At 42.7% G+C, this 18,363-nt stretch overlaps 1 protein-coding gene across 2 annotated transcripts in view; it reads right to left on the minus strand.

Annotated features, from left to right (window-relative positions):
- UBE2N (ubiquitin conjugating enzyme E2 N) overlaps positions 1 to 18,363 on the minus strand; it is a 31,051-nt gene that overhangs the window by 9,558 nt on the left and 3,130 nt on the right. The gene's annotated exons all lie outside the window — the stretch shown is intronic.

The following is an 18,363-nucleotide window of genomic DNA, read 5'->3' on the forward strand; positions in this document are numbered from 1 at the left end:
GTCACACGACCACATTGTCAAATTACTGCTGTAGGTTACCATCACTACGGGTCCCCAGGGTTGCATTAAAACACCTCAAGTCCCTTAAAACCCTTTGACTGCTTAGTGTAAAAATGCGGAAGCTAGCAGCGTGCCAGTCTGCAAAACTACCAAGTATTTACGGTCCCCCTTTTCCCAACGATTGCAGCATTGCTGCTGCATTGAGTGTCCAGATCTGGCTTAGCGGACAGCCTCTGGTACTGGTGCCATCATCAGGGCCTTATTGGTTCATGTCTCCATAACATCACCTGGACAACAGGCAGGTGAGGTTATGGTCTAAGCAGACTTGGACACCCTTATGCTGCTGGGACGCTGCGATCACCAGGTTCTAGCAGCACAACAGTGTCCAGTAACTTACATTTGCTGGTCTGCGTGCCATCATTGGGACTAGAACCTATCATGTCCCAATGAAAGCACCCAGAGCAGAAGCGGTCAGTGGCCGTCAAACCTGAACACCCCACACTGTGATTGACTAGTTCCAGCAGCTTAAAGCTGTCCCGGTCTGCCAGAGGCAGGACCTAATACGCTGCCGGTCAGTGTGAAACGGACAGGTGTAATACCCTGCAATACATAAGTATTGCAGGGTATTATAACAACGATCCAACAGTTGGATTAAATTAATGGATTAGACTAAAAAAAAAAAAAAAAAAAGTGTATAAAAATAAAAACCGTAAAAGTTCCAAGTAATAAAATTAAAAAGCAGCCTTTTCCCCTATAAAGTTCTTATTAGAAAAAAATTTAATAAAACTATGCCGAATTGATAGCCGCATCCGTAACGGCCTGAACTATAAAAATATAATGTTGTTATTTATCCCGCATGGTGAACTGCGTAATTTTTTTATTATAAAAAAAACAAATACCAGAATTGCTATACTTAGTCACTTCAGCCCCCCAAAAATTGAATAATTGAAAAATGCAGCGTTTTGCGCGCGTTGCAGTTCCGTGTCATCAGTTAATGGTGCGTGGCTGCGTGATTTTCATGCATATGCCATCCTTATGACACGCGGTTTTGAGGTTTAGAAAAAGAAATTAAGGAAGTGCTTTTATTTTTTCCTTCATTTCTTGATCTACTGTTGCGCGAATCACCCGCGTGCCGTGCGATTTTCACGCACCCATTGACTTCAATGGGTGCGTGATGCACGAAAAACGGCCAACTATAGGACATGTCGTGAGTTTTACGCGGCGGACATACGTTGCATGAAAATCACGGAATGTCTGAATGCCCCATTGACTAACATAGGTCCGTGCAACGTGCGCGATTTTCATGCGCGTATCACGGAAGTTAAACACGTTCGTGTGAATAAAGCCTAAGAATGCTTTCAAAAATAGAAGCGTTAATTGATTTAAAAAAAACTATTGAAATACAAAGATAATGAACAGAAAATATATCTAAATCAAATCAATATTTGGTGTGACCACCCTTTGCCTTAAAAACAGCATCAATTCTACTAGATACACTTGCAAAGTAATAGATTTTGTAGGATTATAGTCAGGCCGGATTCACACGAGCGTGTGCGTTTTGCGCACGCAAAAGGTCCATAAAAGCTCTGTGTGTCAGCAGCATATGATGCGTGGCTGCGCGATTTTCGCGCAGCCGCCATCATTATGACACTCTCTTTATGTTTGTAAACAGAAAAGCATGTCGTGCTTTTATGTTTGTAAACAGAAAAGCACGTCGTGCTTTTCTGTTTTCATTCATAGTTTTGACTACTGTAGCGCGCGGCACACGGAAGCGCGTCCGTGTGCCGTTTTCAATGGGTGCGTGATGCGCGAAAAACAAATATAGGACATGTCGTGAGTTTTACGCAGCGGACACACGCTGCGTGAAAATCACTGACAGTCTGAACGGCCCCATTGACTAACATAGGTCCGTGCGACGCGCGTGAAAATCACGCGCGTAGCACGGACGTATTATACGTTTGTCTGAATAAGCCCTCAGGTGTATAATTAACCAATTATACCAAACAGGTGGCAGTGATCATTATTTTCATATGTAGGTTGAAACAGTCATTAACCTTAACAGAAACCGCTGCGTAGGAGGCTCTTAAACTGGGTGAGGAACAGCCAAACTCTGCTACAAAGGCGAGGTTGTGGAAGACAATTTAATGTCACAGGTCCACCGTGGCAAGACTGAGCACAGCAACAAGTCACTATGTAGTTATATTGAATCAGCAAAAATCTCTCCTCGAAAAATTTCAAATCAGACTGGGGTTTCAAAATGTGCTGTTCAAGCACTTTTGAAGAAGCACAAAAAAAACAAAAAAAAACAACAGGCACCGTTAAGGAACGTAGACGCAATGGTCGGCCAAGGAAACTTAGTGCAGCAGATCATAAACACATCGTGCTTACTTCTCTTCGAAATCTGAAGATGTTCAGAAGTGCAATCAGCTCAGAACTGGCAGAAACCAGTGGGACCCATGTACACCCATCTACTTTGGAGAAGTCTGGCCAGAAGTGGTCTTCATGGAAAAATTGCGGCCCAAAAGGCAAACCTGCAACATGAAAACAAGGCCAAGCAACTCAACTATGCACGAAAACATAGGAACTGGGGTGCGGAAAAATGACAGAAGGTGCTCTGGACTAGGGCTGGGCAATCAAATTAATTTGATTAATTCGCCCTCAAGGCTTCTGACAATTCTGTTTTATCAAAATCACTGAATCAATCCCCTAGTGGCGCAGTGCTGCAGGAGGAAGCGCCACCCTGTCACCTGCCTGATCCGTCCTGTCTGAGGAGCTGTGCATTGTCGCCTCATCTGCTCCCTGTTCTGTCCCGGCTCTGCCTCCATTGTTTCACATGACCGTGATCGAGCTGTGAAAAACATGTACATGTGAACGAGACTCCTGGCATCATAGTCATATATGGTGCTAGGAGTCCCTGCTTCCCCACGGAAACGCTGTTCTATACTGAACAAAATGATGAAGTATGGAACAGCAGTTCCATGGGGAAGCAGGGACCCCTAGTAAAGTGCCACACTCCCCTGTAGATAGTTACATAATTCATACAGATGAAAAAAAAAAAAAAGGACACGTCCATCAAGTTCAACCGAGGGATGGGAAAAGGGAAGTCAAAAATTTCTACACATAAGAGCTAATATTTTTTTGTTCTAGGAAATTATCTAAGCCTTTTGTAAAGCCATCTCCTGTCCCTGCTGTGACCAGCTCCTGCGGTAGACTATTCTATAAATTCACCGTTCTCACAGTAAATAAGGCTTGTCGCCTCTGCAGGTTGAACCTTTTTTTCTCCAGACGGAGAGAGTGCCCCCTTGTTTTTTGAGGGGTTTTACATGGAACAGGATTTCACCATATTTTTTGTATGTGCCATTCATATATTTATACAAGTTAATCATGTCCCCCCTTAGGCCTCATGCACACGACCGTAAAAACACCCGTTATTGCGGGTCGTAATTACGACCCGCAATAACGGGCTCATAGACTTGTGTTAGCCACCGGTACCTTCTCGTTTTCTCACGAGAAGGTGCCCGTGCCGTTAAAAAAATAGAACATGTTCTATTTTACGGGCCGTGCTGCTATACTTTATAATGACAGCACGGCTCGCAAAAAAGGCCGGCTGCCCGCGGCCGGCCGTGCCCGTAATTACGAGTCGTAATTACGAGCACGGTCGTGTGCATGAAGCCTCAGTTGTCTTTTTTTCAAGGCTAAATAGGTTTAATTATTTTAATCTTTCCTCATAACTTAGATTCTCCATGCCCCTTATTAGCTTTGTTGCTCTTCTTTGTATTTTTTCTAACTCCAGGGCATCCTTTCTATGAACTGGAGCCCAAAACTGAACTGCATATTCTAGATGAGGCCTCACTAATGCTTTGTAAAGTGGTAATATTATATCCCTGTCCATTGAGTCCATGCCTCTTTTACACGACAAAATCTTGCTGGCCTTTATAGCAGCTGATTGACATTGCATGCTGTTATTTAGTTTATGATTTACAAGTTCACCCAGATCCTTCTCAACAAGTGTCTCCCCAGTGTAGCTCCCCCTAGGACATATGATGCATGCAGGTTGTTTGTACCCAGATGCATAACTTTACATTTATCTACATTAAACTTCATCTGCCAAGTGGACGACCCAAACACTTAGTGTGGTCAAATCAGCTTGCAATTTACGAACATCTTCCATAGTCTGAACAATACTACATAGTAGGGATGTCACGATACCAGAATTTGGACTTGGATACCGATACTTTGTGTAGTATTGCGATTTTGATACCAATTCGATACTTTGCCAACAGTAAGAAGAAAAAAAAAAGTTCTTCCATTTTCTGATGAGGCGCGTGGTGTGATGAATTTAACCCCTTAGTGACCACCAATACGCCTTTTCACGTGAGTCACTAATGGGCTTTAGGCTAGGCTGACGCCTTTTCACGTCAGCCTAGTCTAAGTCCTGCACGGGTCTCCCGTGCAGGCAGGAGCCGGGGCTCTGCTGTCTGATGACAGCTGAGCTCCTGCTCCAAAGCCCGCGATCGAAGTTTACTTCGATCGCGGCCGTTTAACCCGTTAAATGCCGCCGTCAATAGCGACCGCGGCATTTTACTTTGTTTACAAAGGGAGTGCGCTCCCTCTGTCACCCATCGGCGGCCCGCGAATGCAATCGCGGGTCTCCGATGGGGTGTCATGGCAGCCGGGGGCTTGATAAAAGCCCCCAGGTCTGCCCTGGACATATTCCTGTTAGGACGCGCCGGAGGCACGTCCTAACAGATTGCCTGTCAGATTTACACTGACAGGCAATAATGCTCTGGTATACGAAGTATACCAGAGCATTATAGCAGCGATCGGAATATCGCACAGTAAAGTCCCCTAGTGGGACTAATAAAATAAGTCATCAAAGTGAAAGATTATTAATAAAAAGTACAGTAAAAAAATAAATAAAATAATTTTTTCCCATAAAAAGTGTAAAAAAAAAAAAAAGTACACATATGTGGTATCGCCGCGACCGTAATGACTCCATTAATAAAGTTAATATGTCATTTAAACCGCAAGGTGAACACCGTAAAAAAAAACGCAAAAAACCATGGCGAAATTGCAATTTTTTCCCATTGCCCCCCAAAGAAGTCATAATAAAAATGAATCAATAAGTCCCATGCACCCCAAAACTGTACCATTCAAAACTACGTTTTGTCCCGCAGAAAACAAGCCCAAAAAAATCACTACATTGATGGAAAAATAAAAAAATTACGGCTCTTGGAAAGCGACGATGCAAAAACAAATAATTTTAGTTCAAGTGTTTTTATTGTGCAAAAGTCGTAAAACATAAAAAAACCTCTACATATGTGGTATCGCCGTAATCGTACCAACCCATAGAATAAAGGTAACATGTTAATTACGTCGCACAGTGAACGGCGTCAATTTAAAAACGCATAGAACAATGGCGGAATTTCAGGTTTTTGTTATAATACCCCCCCAAAAAGGTTAATAAAAGTTAATATAAAAATTATATGTACCCAAAAATGGTGCTATTAAAAAGCACAAATAATCCCGCAAAAAACAAGTCCTCATACAGCTATGTAGACGAAAAAATAAAAACGTTATAGCTCTTTGAATACGACTATAGAAAAACGAATAAAATGGCTTGGTCATTAGGGCCTAAAATGGGCTGGTCACTAAGGGGTTAACCTCCATGTGCCTCACATTAATAGTAATTAACCCCATCATTTTTCCCAGTCATAATGGGTTAATATGTAAGGTACATGATGGGGTTATATACTATTAATGTGAGGCACATGGAGGTTAAATTCATCACACCTCGTGCCTCACATTAATAAGTGAAAGAAAGCAGTTTTTATAAAAAAAAATTACAGCGTACACATCATAAATGACGCAAAAAAATTGTTGTGCAGGTTATTATGGCCGCGCCAATACCGAATGTGTGTATATTTTATGTATTGAGGCTTATTTTAATGTTTATTGTAAAAAAAAAAAAAAAGTATATGTGCATTTTTTTAAATTTAATATTACTTTAAGTTTTTACTTTATTTTTTAACTTTAATGTACATTAGTTTGTGTACGGATAGTACACAGGCAGTTGTTAGGACATACCCAAGTATGCCCTAACAGGAAATATGGTAGGACAGCCCTGGGGTCCTTCAATGGACCCTGGGCTGTCTACCCATATATGGTATGTCCCTCAATTGCGTCACAGGAATTCCCTGTGACGCGATCCAAAGGGGCATCCCCCCATCTCATTTACCTCTGAATGCTGCAGTCAGCTTTGATCGCAGCATTCAGGAGAGGCTTCTCTGATCTCGGCCGTTATAGAGCGGGGCTTTGGCTGTGTAATACAGCCATTGCCCCGCTCCGGACAGTAAGTGCGCACTCGGTCAGCATGAGGTCATGCAGCCAGCACTGAAGACAGAACATGGGGGTGTTTTGCAGTGCGCCCGCCATGTTCTGTCTTCAGTGCTGCCGATCATTAGTGCAGCGCCGGCCGCATCGCATCATCCTGACGGCGTGCACTTGTCAGTACTCAGGAGCAGGGCAATGGCTGTATTACGCAGCTGCAGCCCTGCTCTCATACATTCATGTGTTACTACACTTAGCTGTGCGGCCGCACAGCTAAGTATCGAAATACATGAAATAACGGTATCGAACCGTTTAGGGATGCACAGAATCGAAGTTTCCATGCATCGTGCATCCCTACTACATAGCTTGGTGTCATCGTCAAAAATAGAAATAGTGCTATTAATCTCATCCTCTATATCATTAATAAATAAGTTGAATAATAGGGGTCCCAGCACTGAACACTGGGGTACACCACTTATAACCGGGGACCAGAGTAGGAATCATTGACCACAACTCTCTGGATACGGTCCTTAAGCCAATTCTCAATCCAATTACAAACTATACTTTCTAAACCTATAATCCTTAATTTACCCATTAGATGTCTATGAGGGACAGTGTCAAATGCGTTTGCAAAGTCCAAGCACACTATATCCACAGCGGCCCCTCTGTCTAGGCTTCTGCTTACCTCTTCATAAAAACAAATCAGGTTGGTTTGACAACTTCTGTCCTTAGTATTATAAGTGACAGCCAGCACGGTTTTACTATTTTTTGTCACATAATCATGTATATAGTCCCTCAAACATTTTCCCCACAATGGATGTTAAGCTTACTGGTCTATAATTATCCAGGGAAGACCTAGAGCACTTTTTAAAAATAGGCACCACATTTGCCCTGCGCCAGTCCCTTGGCACTATACCAGTCACTAGAGAATCTCTAAATATTATGAAGAGGGGGACAGAAATGACTGAACTAAGCCCTTCCCCCCTCCCACACTGTAGATAGCACCTCTGTAGAAGAATCCCAGGCCAGAGTGTTGCCAACGCTCTGGCCGGGGATTCCGCTCCAGGAGGAGCGCCTGTCGTCGCAGTACATATATGGACAGTGACGTCAGGGGCTACTCTTGGAGTGGAATCGCCAACCAGAGCGTTGCCGACGCTCTGGCAGGCAATTCTGCTCTTAGAGGGAGCCCGACATCACTGTCCATATGTGGACGGAGACGTCAGGGACTCCATCTAGGAGCGGAGTCCCCAGCCAGAGTTTCAACAACACTTTGGTCGAGGATTCAACACCTAGAGGGAGCTACAGTGGCGCTATCTACAGTAGGCATCTATGCTATGTGTTTTTGCAGGCCACATCACCCATTGAAGTCCATGGGTGCATGAAAATCACGGACAGCATGCGGACGTAATCCATGTGCTGTCCGTGTTTCATGCACCACTTGCTAAATAAATGCAGAGAAGAAAAAATATATAATAATGTGCACCAACACGGATATTAAAAACTGATGGCATACGGAACTGAAATGCAATAAATACGGTCAGTTTCTTTCAGACGCAAAACGAAGACGCTCGTCCGAATCAGGCCTTACACTTACTGCTAACAGAAAAGCAATGAAAGCAGGAAGAAGCATTTTTAATCACTTGGTTTCACTATCAGTTCTGAGACTTCACTTCGGACACATTACACAAGTACAAAAACACAATTCTCATTTACACTGTAATACACATTGGGGGAGATTTATCAAAACTGGTGCAAAGGACAAGTCAATTTCAGAGGCTGAAAATGAAAGAAGCAAGCTTATTGGTTTTTCTGTGGACAATTGCTCCACTTTTTCTCTGCACCAGTTTGGATAGCTCTTCTCCAAATATATAATAAAACACTAAAAGGGACTTGTGCTCATACTTGGGCAAAGGCTGGCTGTATGGTAAATGACGCACAACATCTGTGAGACACTTTTACTTATCGAAAGGCCTGTCAAACATTCAAGGGTCACTAGGGAGAGGCACACTTTCCGAATGGAAAAACTTGGCCTGCTTCCTGGATTTCATAGGGTGACCGCAATGAGCAAGATAATGCGGACTAAGCCCATACCACAAACTCTTTAAACCCTCACCAGAGTGGCATGCTAACTGACTGCAAGAGCAGGGTCCTCTCTGACACCAACGTCTCTTCAATGGACATTGTACAGGTGTCATCTGATCCCTCCATATATGCTCTGGCTATCTCAATAAAAGGCGGCATAAGGCCTATAAATGGTTCTAATAAAGAAAACTAGGAAAAAGATTTTGTATAATGTCAATACATAATAAGATTTAAAATTGGCAAACACAAAACTAGAGAACAAAATACAAAATTGTATGTAAGTGACTGCTCCACACAGATATACTGGGCAATATATTCTGCGGTCAAAAGTATGTGGCATTCAATATCAAAACCATGGGCATTAATATAGTTAACACAGAAAAGAGTCAGAAGTGTCAGGATTCTGAATACACATGACGTCCAGGCTGGATGATCATGTGTATTCATTATCAGGACACTGCAGTAACGTTAATCTCTGTTTATGCGGCTGCACATCGCTGCTGTGTAAATGAATGGAGAGGAGTGTATGATGCTGACTGGTCACTGATTGGTCAGCGTCATACACGTAAACATGCCCAGTTAAAAACACAATACACGCCCAGTTGGACATAACGAAAAAAAACGCCCAGTTGTCCATTTCAAACCTCATTTGCATATATATAAAATAGCTCATAACTTGGCCAAAAATGAACGATTTTAAAGAAACAAAACGTTACGGTTATCTACATAGCAGCGCCGATCACATGCAATAGGAGATAGGGATTTGAAAATCTGGTGACAGAGCCTCTTTAAGCACTGAAGCTTCGATGTATCCACTTTACATAGAAGCTGCATAATGCCGCGGTAAACCGAATTAGTCAGTGAGCTGAACTGACGGCTCATCTGACAGCGGCTTCTGTGTGCCTCTGACACACAATACAACCCTAATACTGGTCAAATCCAAGGCACTAAAGGGGGGTTTTACACTTGGCAGTTATCAGGCAAACTATAGTTCATAGAACGCTCGTTGCCGATAATTGCCGTGTGTAAACAGGGCAGCGATCAGCAGATGAACGAGCAAATGCCTGTTCATCTGCTGATCGCATGGTTTAAAAAAAAAGTCAAATATTATCGTTGTCGGCAGCACCTCTCCCTAAACAGGGAGAGGTGCTGCGGACATGATAATGTATGGGCACGAGCGATCGGCGTAACGACCACTTGTCCCCATCCATAGCTCCTTGTGACAGGAGCAAACGAGCGACGATCAACGAGTTGTCTCATTGATCGGTGCTCGCTGCACCTGCCAAAATTGTCTCGTGTAGTAGGGCCTTCCTTAACTCAGGTCTTGTTTCAAAGTTAGGAATGTTATCGTGACATATGGAGACGTACCACATCTTATCACCCTAATGAGGTCGTTTATTGACTCCACGATCCGGACATTTACCAGCGTCTGGATTGAAGCGTCAAATAGGCGGTACCAAGCACTTACACCAGACACAAATAGTGTCGTTTGTACATTTTGCACTGTCCCTATCTTTTCCGTACCCAATCTTTAGAGATACCCATTACACGCGACAGTCATAGCGATAATGATCACTAGAGGGAACACATTTCTGATCGATGCAAAATACATTTCCATCCACTGACAGTCGCCATAAAAGATAGTTTCCAACAAATTCCACCAAAACAACTTATTATTGCATTAGAATAAGTTTAGGGAATTGTGATTAGGGTTAGACTGTTTACAAAGCGGTCAATTCGTGTTTTTTGCCACGATTTGTTGGAGAATCGCGGCAAAATACTCCAATTTGAGGCAATTTTGCCTGTGACATGTGAACATAGCCTCAGTTTGGATAGGGAGATGGAAAACTATATACCTATATAATCTCCAATTTTATATGCATAAAAAAAATTGGTTGGTGTATTCCTGTGGTTTTGGAAAGTCTTTAACATACACACCTGTGAACATAGACCTGTAGCATGTATGAACGCACATCTTACAGTTCTTTGTAGAGCACATGTTGTCTGCATTAGGGGTTCTGCTTGAGTACGCACTTCAGTCAAAGTTTTATTTTCATGCAATTTTTTCATATAATCACTTTGATGCAAAGCTGCATGAAGATGGTAGTGTGGAAGTTATTAAGTTGTATTTCTATACAATGTAGATTTTGGTAATATAGTAGCTGTTTGCCATGTAAAGTATATATTTTGAACATATTTATGGATGACGGACTAATATTGCATGGCCTGTTTCAGCATTTTTGAGAACATAAGCTCTAGTTGATGTAGATGCTTGCGGTATATACCAACATCGCACATCATGGTCTATTATTTTTACTGTGGTGTGCGTGCGTGCGTGCGTGCGTGCGTGCAAAACTTCGCTTTCGGCCACTTTCACACGTCAGTATGATCAGTATTTGGAAGCCAAAACCAGGAGTGGAACCTACACAGAGAAGAATTATAATGGAAAGATTTGTACCTCTTCCATGTTTTGGACCCACTCCAGCTTTTGGCTTACAGATACTGATAAAAATCCTGCCGTGTGAAAGTGGCCTTTATGTGAGTTTTAGACACAAATGTATGTTATTTTTTAAAATAATAATTCTTGTTTGTCACAAAGTTACGTGAAGCTGGACATGGCTGTTAAGACGCCAGTACAATGGCAATGGGCAGTTTGTCTGTTTCAGGAAAAATTTAAAGGGGTTGTCCTAGATTAAATGACTGTTAATGCTTGTAATATATAAATGTAAATACATTTGTAATATACTTATATTTTCCAAAGTGGCCCCGTTTCCAGATCCTGCCATGGGGTACTTGATGGGAGACGTCACTCTCTGCACTGGCCGCTGTGTTGATCTTCAATTCTTTGCCGGGTATACGACACGTCACTTGTAACATGCCGTGTATGGGCTGTTCTGCTGCGCAGCCCGTAACGCGCATGCGCTGTCATTGCTGTTCGAGATAACAGCAGGGGCCACGCATGCACGTTACAATAGAACAGCCCATACACAGCAAGTCAGAAATGATGTGTCGTATACCTGGAAAAGAAATGAAGATCAACACAGTGGCTAGAGAAAAGAGTGACGTCACCCGTCAAGTACCCCACAGCGGGATCTGGAAATGGGGTCACTTGGGAAAAAGTAAGTATATTACAAATGTATTTACATTTATAAATTACAAGCATTAACATACCTGTGTAATCCCTGAATTTTACAGCTTGACCAAGGTAACCAGATTCCAGGAGCTTTGGACAATGACAGCATCAGCCACTCCACTGTTCCCTTTCAGTAAGGATTTAGGAGAAGATTCCACACCTAACTCCTGACAGAATCTGCTAGTATTCCGCCAGCAATACACGTGAATGGGGTATTAACCAGTCGAGTTACATGAATATGACCACTTCCTACTTTTGACGTCGCCCATGAAGGAAGTGATGTGTCGTGGGCTGGCTTGGTGGGTATAGCAGGTGTACGATAGGCTGTCTGAACACATATCACTCGTTGTGGTCATAGGTAAAAGGGGCAATTTATCAGAGTTGCAAAAAGGGATGATTAGTGGCTTTCGGGCCAAGGGTGGCAGTATTTCCCAAACAGCACGGTTTGTGAACGGTTCGCATGCGGAGGTGGTGAAAACATATCGTGAGTGGACAAATGGCACCATTTGGAATAACAGACATGGAAACTGCAGAGCAACACGTGCCATTGATGTGAGCGTCAGATACGAAGGTGCGCGAGGGCTGAACGACACGCTACAGTGGAGCACGGCAGTATCAGAATTGGACCACCGTTGATTGGCAAATGGTTGCCTTCTCTGATGAGTCATGTTTTCTGCGTCATCAAAGGGATGGACGTTGGTGTGTCAGGCAAGATACAGAGAAAAAATAGCCTGCAACCATTGCTGGAAGAACACAAGCTGGTGTCAGTAGCGTTATGGTCTGGGGAATTTTTTCATGGCATTCTCTGGGCCCACTCATCCATGTGGAAGGCACTCTGAACCGATTTGGGTATGAATCCATCGATGCAGATCACGTCCACCCATACATGAGGTTTGTCTTCCCTGGGGCAGATGGAATCTTGTAGCAAGACAATCTGACATGTCACACGACTAGAAATGTCCGACAGTGGTTAGAAGAGCACGACCAAGACTCCAAGTACTTCCCTGGCCCCCTAATTCGCCAGACTTGAACCCAATTGAGCATCTGTGGGACCGCCTCAATCGTCTTGTTCGCTCTATGGATCCTCCCCCACGCATCCTCCAGAAAACATGGGATCCACTGCATCCAGCGTGGCTCCAGATACCTGAGACAACCTACCAGCACCTTATTGAGTGACCCTCAGCCCGTCTAGCTGCTGTCCATGCTGCACACGGCGGTTACTCTGGATATTAGCTAGTCGTCATAATAATGTGACCTAACTGTGTATATGTCCCATTCACATGCTCTGGGAAAAAGATCTGAGTGGAATAAACGCACCACGGTTTTTTAGCCACTCTTGACCTTCCTGACAGAGCCTTATTTTTCAAATCTGACATGCTTAAATTTATGTGGTAATAACTTTGGAATGCTTTAACCTATCCAAGCGATTCGGAGATTGTTTTCTCGTGACACATTGGACTTTATGTTACTAACAAAATTTGCTCGATACATTCAGTATTTAAATTTAGCGAAAAAAAATTTAGCGAAAAATTGCAAAAATTTGCATTTTACTCAATTTAAATGTATCTGCTTGTAAGACAAGCAATTATACCACACAAAATAGTCGCTAATTAACATCCCCAATATGTCTACTTTAGATTGTTTTTTTAACATCTTTTTATTTTTCTAGGACGTTACAAGACTTCGAATTTTAGCAGCAATTTCTCACATTTACAATAAAATTTCAAAAGGCTATTTTTACAGGGGCCAGTTCAGTTGTGAAGTGGCTTTGAAGGCCTTATAAATTAGAAACCTCCAAAAAGTCACCCCATTTTAAAAACTTCACCCCTCAAAATATTCAAAACAGCATTTAGAAAATTTCTCAACCCTTTAGACGTTTCACAGGAATTAAAGCAATGTAGAGGTGAAATTTACAAATTTCATTTTTTGTTGTTGCAGAAATTAATTTTTAATCAATTTTTTTGGTATCACAAAGTTTTACCAGAGAAATGGAACGCAATATTTATTGCCCAGGTTCTGCAGTTTTAGGAAATATCCTAAATGTGGTCCTAGTGTGGTAATGTACTGAAGCACCGGCCTCAGAATCAAAGGTGCACCTCCTTTTTATTAGAATATATTTTAGGCACCATGTCGGGTTTGAAGGGCTCTTGCGGTGCCAAAACTGTGGAAATCCCCCAAAAGTGACCCCATTTGGGAAACTACACCCCTTAAGGACATTATCTAGGGGTATAGTGAGCATTTTGACCCTACAGGTTTATTGCAGAAATTATTGGAAGTAGGCCGTGAAAATGAAAATCTACATTCTTTCAAAGAAGCAAATTTCCACAAGGAATAAAGGAGAAAAAGCACCGCGAAATTTGGAAAGCACTTTCTCCCGAGTAAAACAATACCCCACATGTGGTCATAAACGGCTGTTTGGACACACGGCAGGGCTTAGAAGGGAAAGAGCACCATTTGGCTTTTGGAGATCAAATTTAGCAGGAATGGTTTGTGGAGGCCATGTCACATATGCAAAGCCCCTGAGGGACCAAAACAATGGAAACCCCCCACAAGTGGCCCCATTTTGCAAACTACACCCCTTGAGGAAATTATCTAGGGGTATTGTTAGCATTTTAACGACGCAGGTTTTTTGCAGAAATTATTGGAAGTAGGCTGTGAAAATGAAAATCTACATTGTTCCAAAGAAAATGTAGGTTTAGCTAATTTTTTCCTCATTTCCACAAGGACTAAAGGAGAAAAAGCACTGCAACATTTGTAACGCAATTTCTCCCGAGTAAAACAATACCCCATATGTGGTAATAAACATCTGTTTGGACACACGGCAGGGCTTAGAAGGGAAAGAGTGCCATTTGGCTTTTGGAGATCAAATTTAGCAGGAATGGTTTGCGGAGGCCATGTCGCATATGCAAAGCACCTGAGGGATCAAAACAGTGAAAACGCCCAAAAACTGACTCCATTTAGGAAACTATACCCCTTGAGGAATTTATCTATGGGTGTAGTGATAATTTTGACCCCAAAGATGTTTCATAGAATTTATTAGAATTGGGCAGTGAAAATAAAAACAATCCCTTTTCTTCAATAAGATGTAGCTTTAGCTCAAAAGGTTTCATTTTCTCATCAAATAAATGAAAAAAAGAACCCCAACATTTGTAAAGCAACTTCTCTGGAGTACGGCAATACCCCACATGTGGTCATAAACTGCCGTTAGGGCACATGGCAAGGATCAGAAGAGAAGGAGCGACATTTGGCTTTTGGAGTACAGATTTTGCTGGATTTGTTTCTTGACACCATGTCGCTTTTGCAAAGCCCCTAAGGTACCAGTACAGTGGAAACTACCCAAAAGGGACTCCATTTGTGATACTACACCCCTTGAGGAATTAATCTAGGGGTGTAGTGAACATTTTGACCCCACAGGTGTTTCGTAGATTTTATTTGAATTGGGCAGCGAAAATAAAATTATTTTTTTTCCAATAAGACGTAGCTTTAGCGCAAAATTTTTCGTTTTCTCCAAAAAATAAAGCAAAAAAAGAACCCCAACATTTGTTAAGCAATTTCTCCCGGGTATGGCAATTCCCCATATGTGGTTATAAACTAGTTTTTAGGCACACGGCAGGGCTCAGAAGGGAAGGAGCGCCATTTGGCTTTCGGAGTACAGATTTTGCTGGATTGGTTTCTGGTTGCTATGTAGCATTTTCAAAGCCCCTGTGGGACCAAAACTGTGGAAACCCCCCAAAAGTGACCCCATTTTGGAAACTACACCCCTCAAGGTATTCCCCTAGGGGTGTAGTCAGCATGTTAACCCTGCAGGTGTTTTGCATAAATTAGTGTGCACTCGATATTGCAGAGTGAAAATTGCATTTTTCCATAGATATGCCAATATGTGGTGCTCAGCTTGTGTCACCATAAGACAGCTCTCTAATTATTATGCGGTGTGTCCCGGTTTTAGAATCATCCTACATGTGACCTTAATCTTTTGCCTGGACATTTGGCAGGGCTCAGGAGTGAGAGAGTATCATGTAAAATTGAGGCCTAATTTGGCGATTTACACAGAATTGGTTCACAATTGCAGAGGCTCAGATGGGAAATAATAAAAGAAACCCCCCAGAAGTGATCCCATTTTAGAAACTACACCCCTCAAGGAATTTATTCAAGGGTGTAGTGTGCATTTTCACCCCACAGGTCTTTTCCATAAATGAATGCGCTGCGGATGGCGCAAAGAAAAAAATTAACATTTTTCCCCGGATATGCCAATCAGTGGCAAATAGGTCGTACCCAGCTTAGGCCACATGCCAAAAATTGTTAAAAGGGTTCTCCCAGGTATGGCAGTGCCAAATATGTGGAAGTAAACTGCTGTTTGGCCAGACTGTAGGGCTCAGATGGGTGGGAGCGCCATTTGGCTTTTGAAGCGTAGATTTTGCTTGGTAGTAGTTTTGTTTGAGTATTACTGGTGTTTCTGTTTATAATGTGGGGCATATGTAAGATGGGCAGAGTATATCAGGGGCATAGTCAGGGGGTATAATAATGGGGTAAACTATAAAATAATCCATAGATGTATGTTACGCTGTGAAGCAATTATTTCTGCACAGGCCGGTGTCGCACTGATAAATGGTGTCTTTACTTATCCCCCTTCTGGTCCACACTTCACACCTTTGCAGTGTGGGGAATTTTGCTGGGAAATTGTTGTCCTGGTATAATACGGGCACCCTCGCTTCTAGCAGGTATGTTTGGGCCCACCTCCCCTTCCTGGTTCCCTAATTTTAGGGCCCCGATAAATCTCCCCTTGAAACAGAACAAATGTTCCCCTCGGGCCGGCACAACTGCATATTTTTTATTTCCTGACTTATGGAAGCCTTAACTAATTTTATTTTTTCATAGACGTAGTGGTATGAGGGCTGTTTTTTTGCGGGACGAGCTGTAGTTATTATTGGTACCATTTTGAGGTACATGCTACTTTTTGATCACTGTTTATCCTATTTTTTGAGAGGCAAGGTGACCAAAAAACAGCAATTCTGGCATAGTCTTTTTAGGGTATGTGCACACGTAGTGACCAAAAACGTCTGAAAATACAGAGCTGTTTTCAAGGGAAAACAGCCCCTGATTTTCAGACGTTTTTTGAGCAACTCGCGTTTTTCGCGTCCGTTTTTGGATCTGTTTTCATTGGAGTCTATCTGTTTTCATTGGAGTCTATGAGAAAACAGCTCCAAAAACGTCCAAAGAAGTGTTCTGCACTTCTTTTGACGAGGCTGTAATTTTACGTGTCGTCGTTTGACAGCTGTGAAACGACGACGCGTAAATGACAGGTCGTCTGCACAGTACGTCGGCAAAACCATTCAAATGAATGGGCAGATGTTTGCCGACGTATTGTAGCCCTATTTTCAGACGTAAAACGAGGCATAATACGCCTCGTTTACGTCTGAAAATAGGTCGTGTGAACCCAGCCTTAGGGTTTTTTTTATACAGCGTTCACCATGCGTTATAAATTACATGTGAACTTTATTCTGCGGGTCAGTACGATTCAGGCGTTGCCTAATTTATAGCACTTTTTTATGGTTTACAACTTTTTGCACAATAAAATTACTTTTGTAAGAGAATGTATTTTTTCTGTCGCCAAGTTTTGAGAACCATAACTTTTTAATCTTTTCGTCAACGGAGCTGTATGGGGCTTGTTTTTTTGCGAGAAAAGCTATAGTTTTTATAGGCACCATTTTTGGATACATGTGACTTTTTGATCACTATTTATTTAAATTTTTGTAGGGCAAAGTGACTAAAAACCAGAAATTCTGGCATAATTTTTTACACTGTTTACCACGTGGAATAACGTAGGTCTCCTGTTGTCATAATAGCAGTCGGCAGTCGTGCGATTGCAGGGCACAGCTGGCGATCTGCTAACAACCACAAAGATGCAGCGATCACATCCGATCGCTGCATCTGAGGGGTTAATGGCAGGGATCGGAGCTAGCTCCGATTCCTGGCGTTACAGGTGGATGTCAGCTGTAACATACAGCCGATATCCACCGCGGATGACGCCGACTCATCTCCTGAGCCGGCGCCATCTTGCCGGCGGCTACGGAAGATTTTCAGGCCCCGTCTCCGGACGGGAGCTGGAAGTTTCCCGTGCTAGTCACACCAGTATTAGGCCTCCGGTTGCCATTGCAGCCACCGACACCCCGGCGATTTCATTGCTGGGGTGTCGATGAGCTGCAAACCCCTTAAATGCAGCGATTGCTTTTGACTGCTGCATTTAAGCGGTTAATGGCGGGGATCGAAGCTAACTTCGGTCCCCGCCATTACAGCAGGATGTCAGCTGTAAGATACAGCTGATATCCGGGGATGATGGCACCGACTCATCTTCTGAGCCGATGCCATCCATTTGTCGTAAGTATACAACATTTTGCGGGAAGCACTGGCTTTCCATGACATATACTTACGACAAATGTCGGGAAGGGGTTAAAATCTGCAGCGTGTTCAATATTGCCACGGATTCAACTCTAAAAAGTTGCTGATCAGCTCCACTGAATAACTAATCCGCGTGCAGATCCACATCTTAATCCATGACAGAAAACAGAGTTTCTGCCACAGATTATCTTCAAAAAAATACTAAGGATTTTCCTATAAAAGTAGCCAAGATAGCGCTGGACATGGAAGTGATCTATGAGAAATCCTTTCCTTGGAAACAGTCTCTAAAAGAGGATGTGATCCGGTCAGTGTCATCGTCACCCCATGACCAACCTCCCATGGGCACCACACTGCTGGCACCTACAGTAGCTGCAATCTTTGCTTTCACTATGTAACGCAGTGAAAGCAGATTAGATGAATTG

This window comes from Rhinoderma darwinii, chromosome 3, assembly GCF_050947455.1.
Source record: "Rhinoderma darwinii isolate aRhiDar2 chromosome 3, aRhiDar2.hap1, whole genome shotgun sequence".
Taxonomy (NCBI): Eukaryota; Metazoa; Chordata; class Amphibia; order Anura; family Rhinodermatidae; genus Rhinoderma; species Rhinoderma darwinii.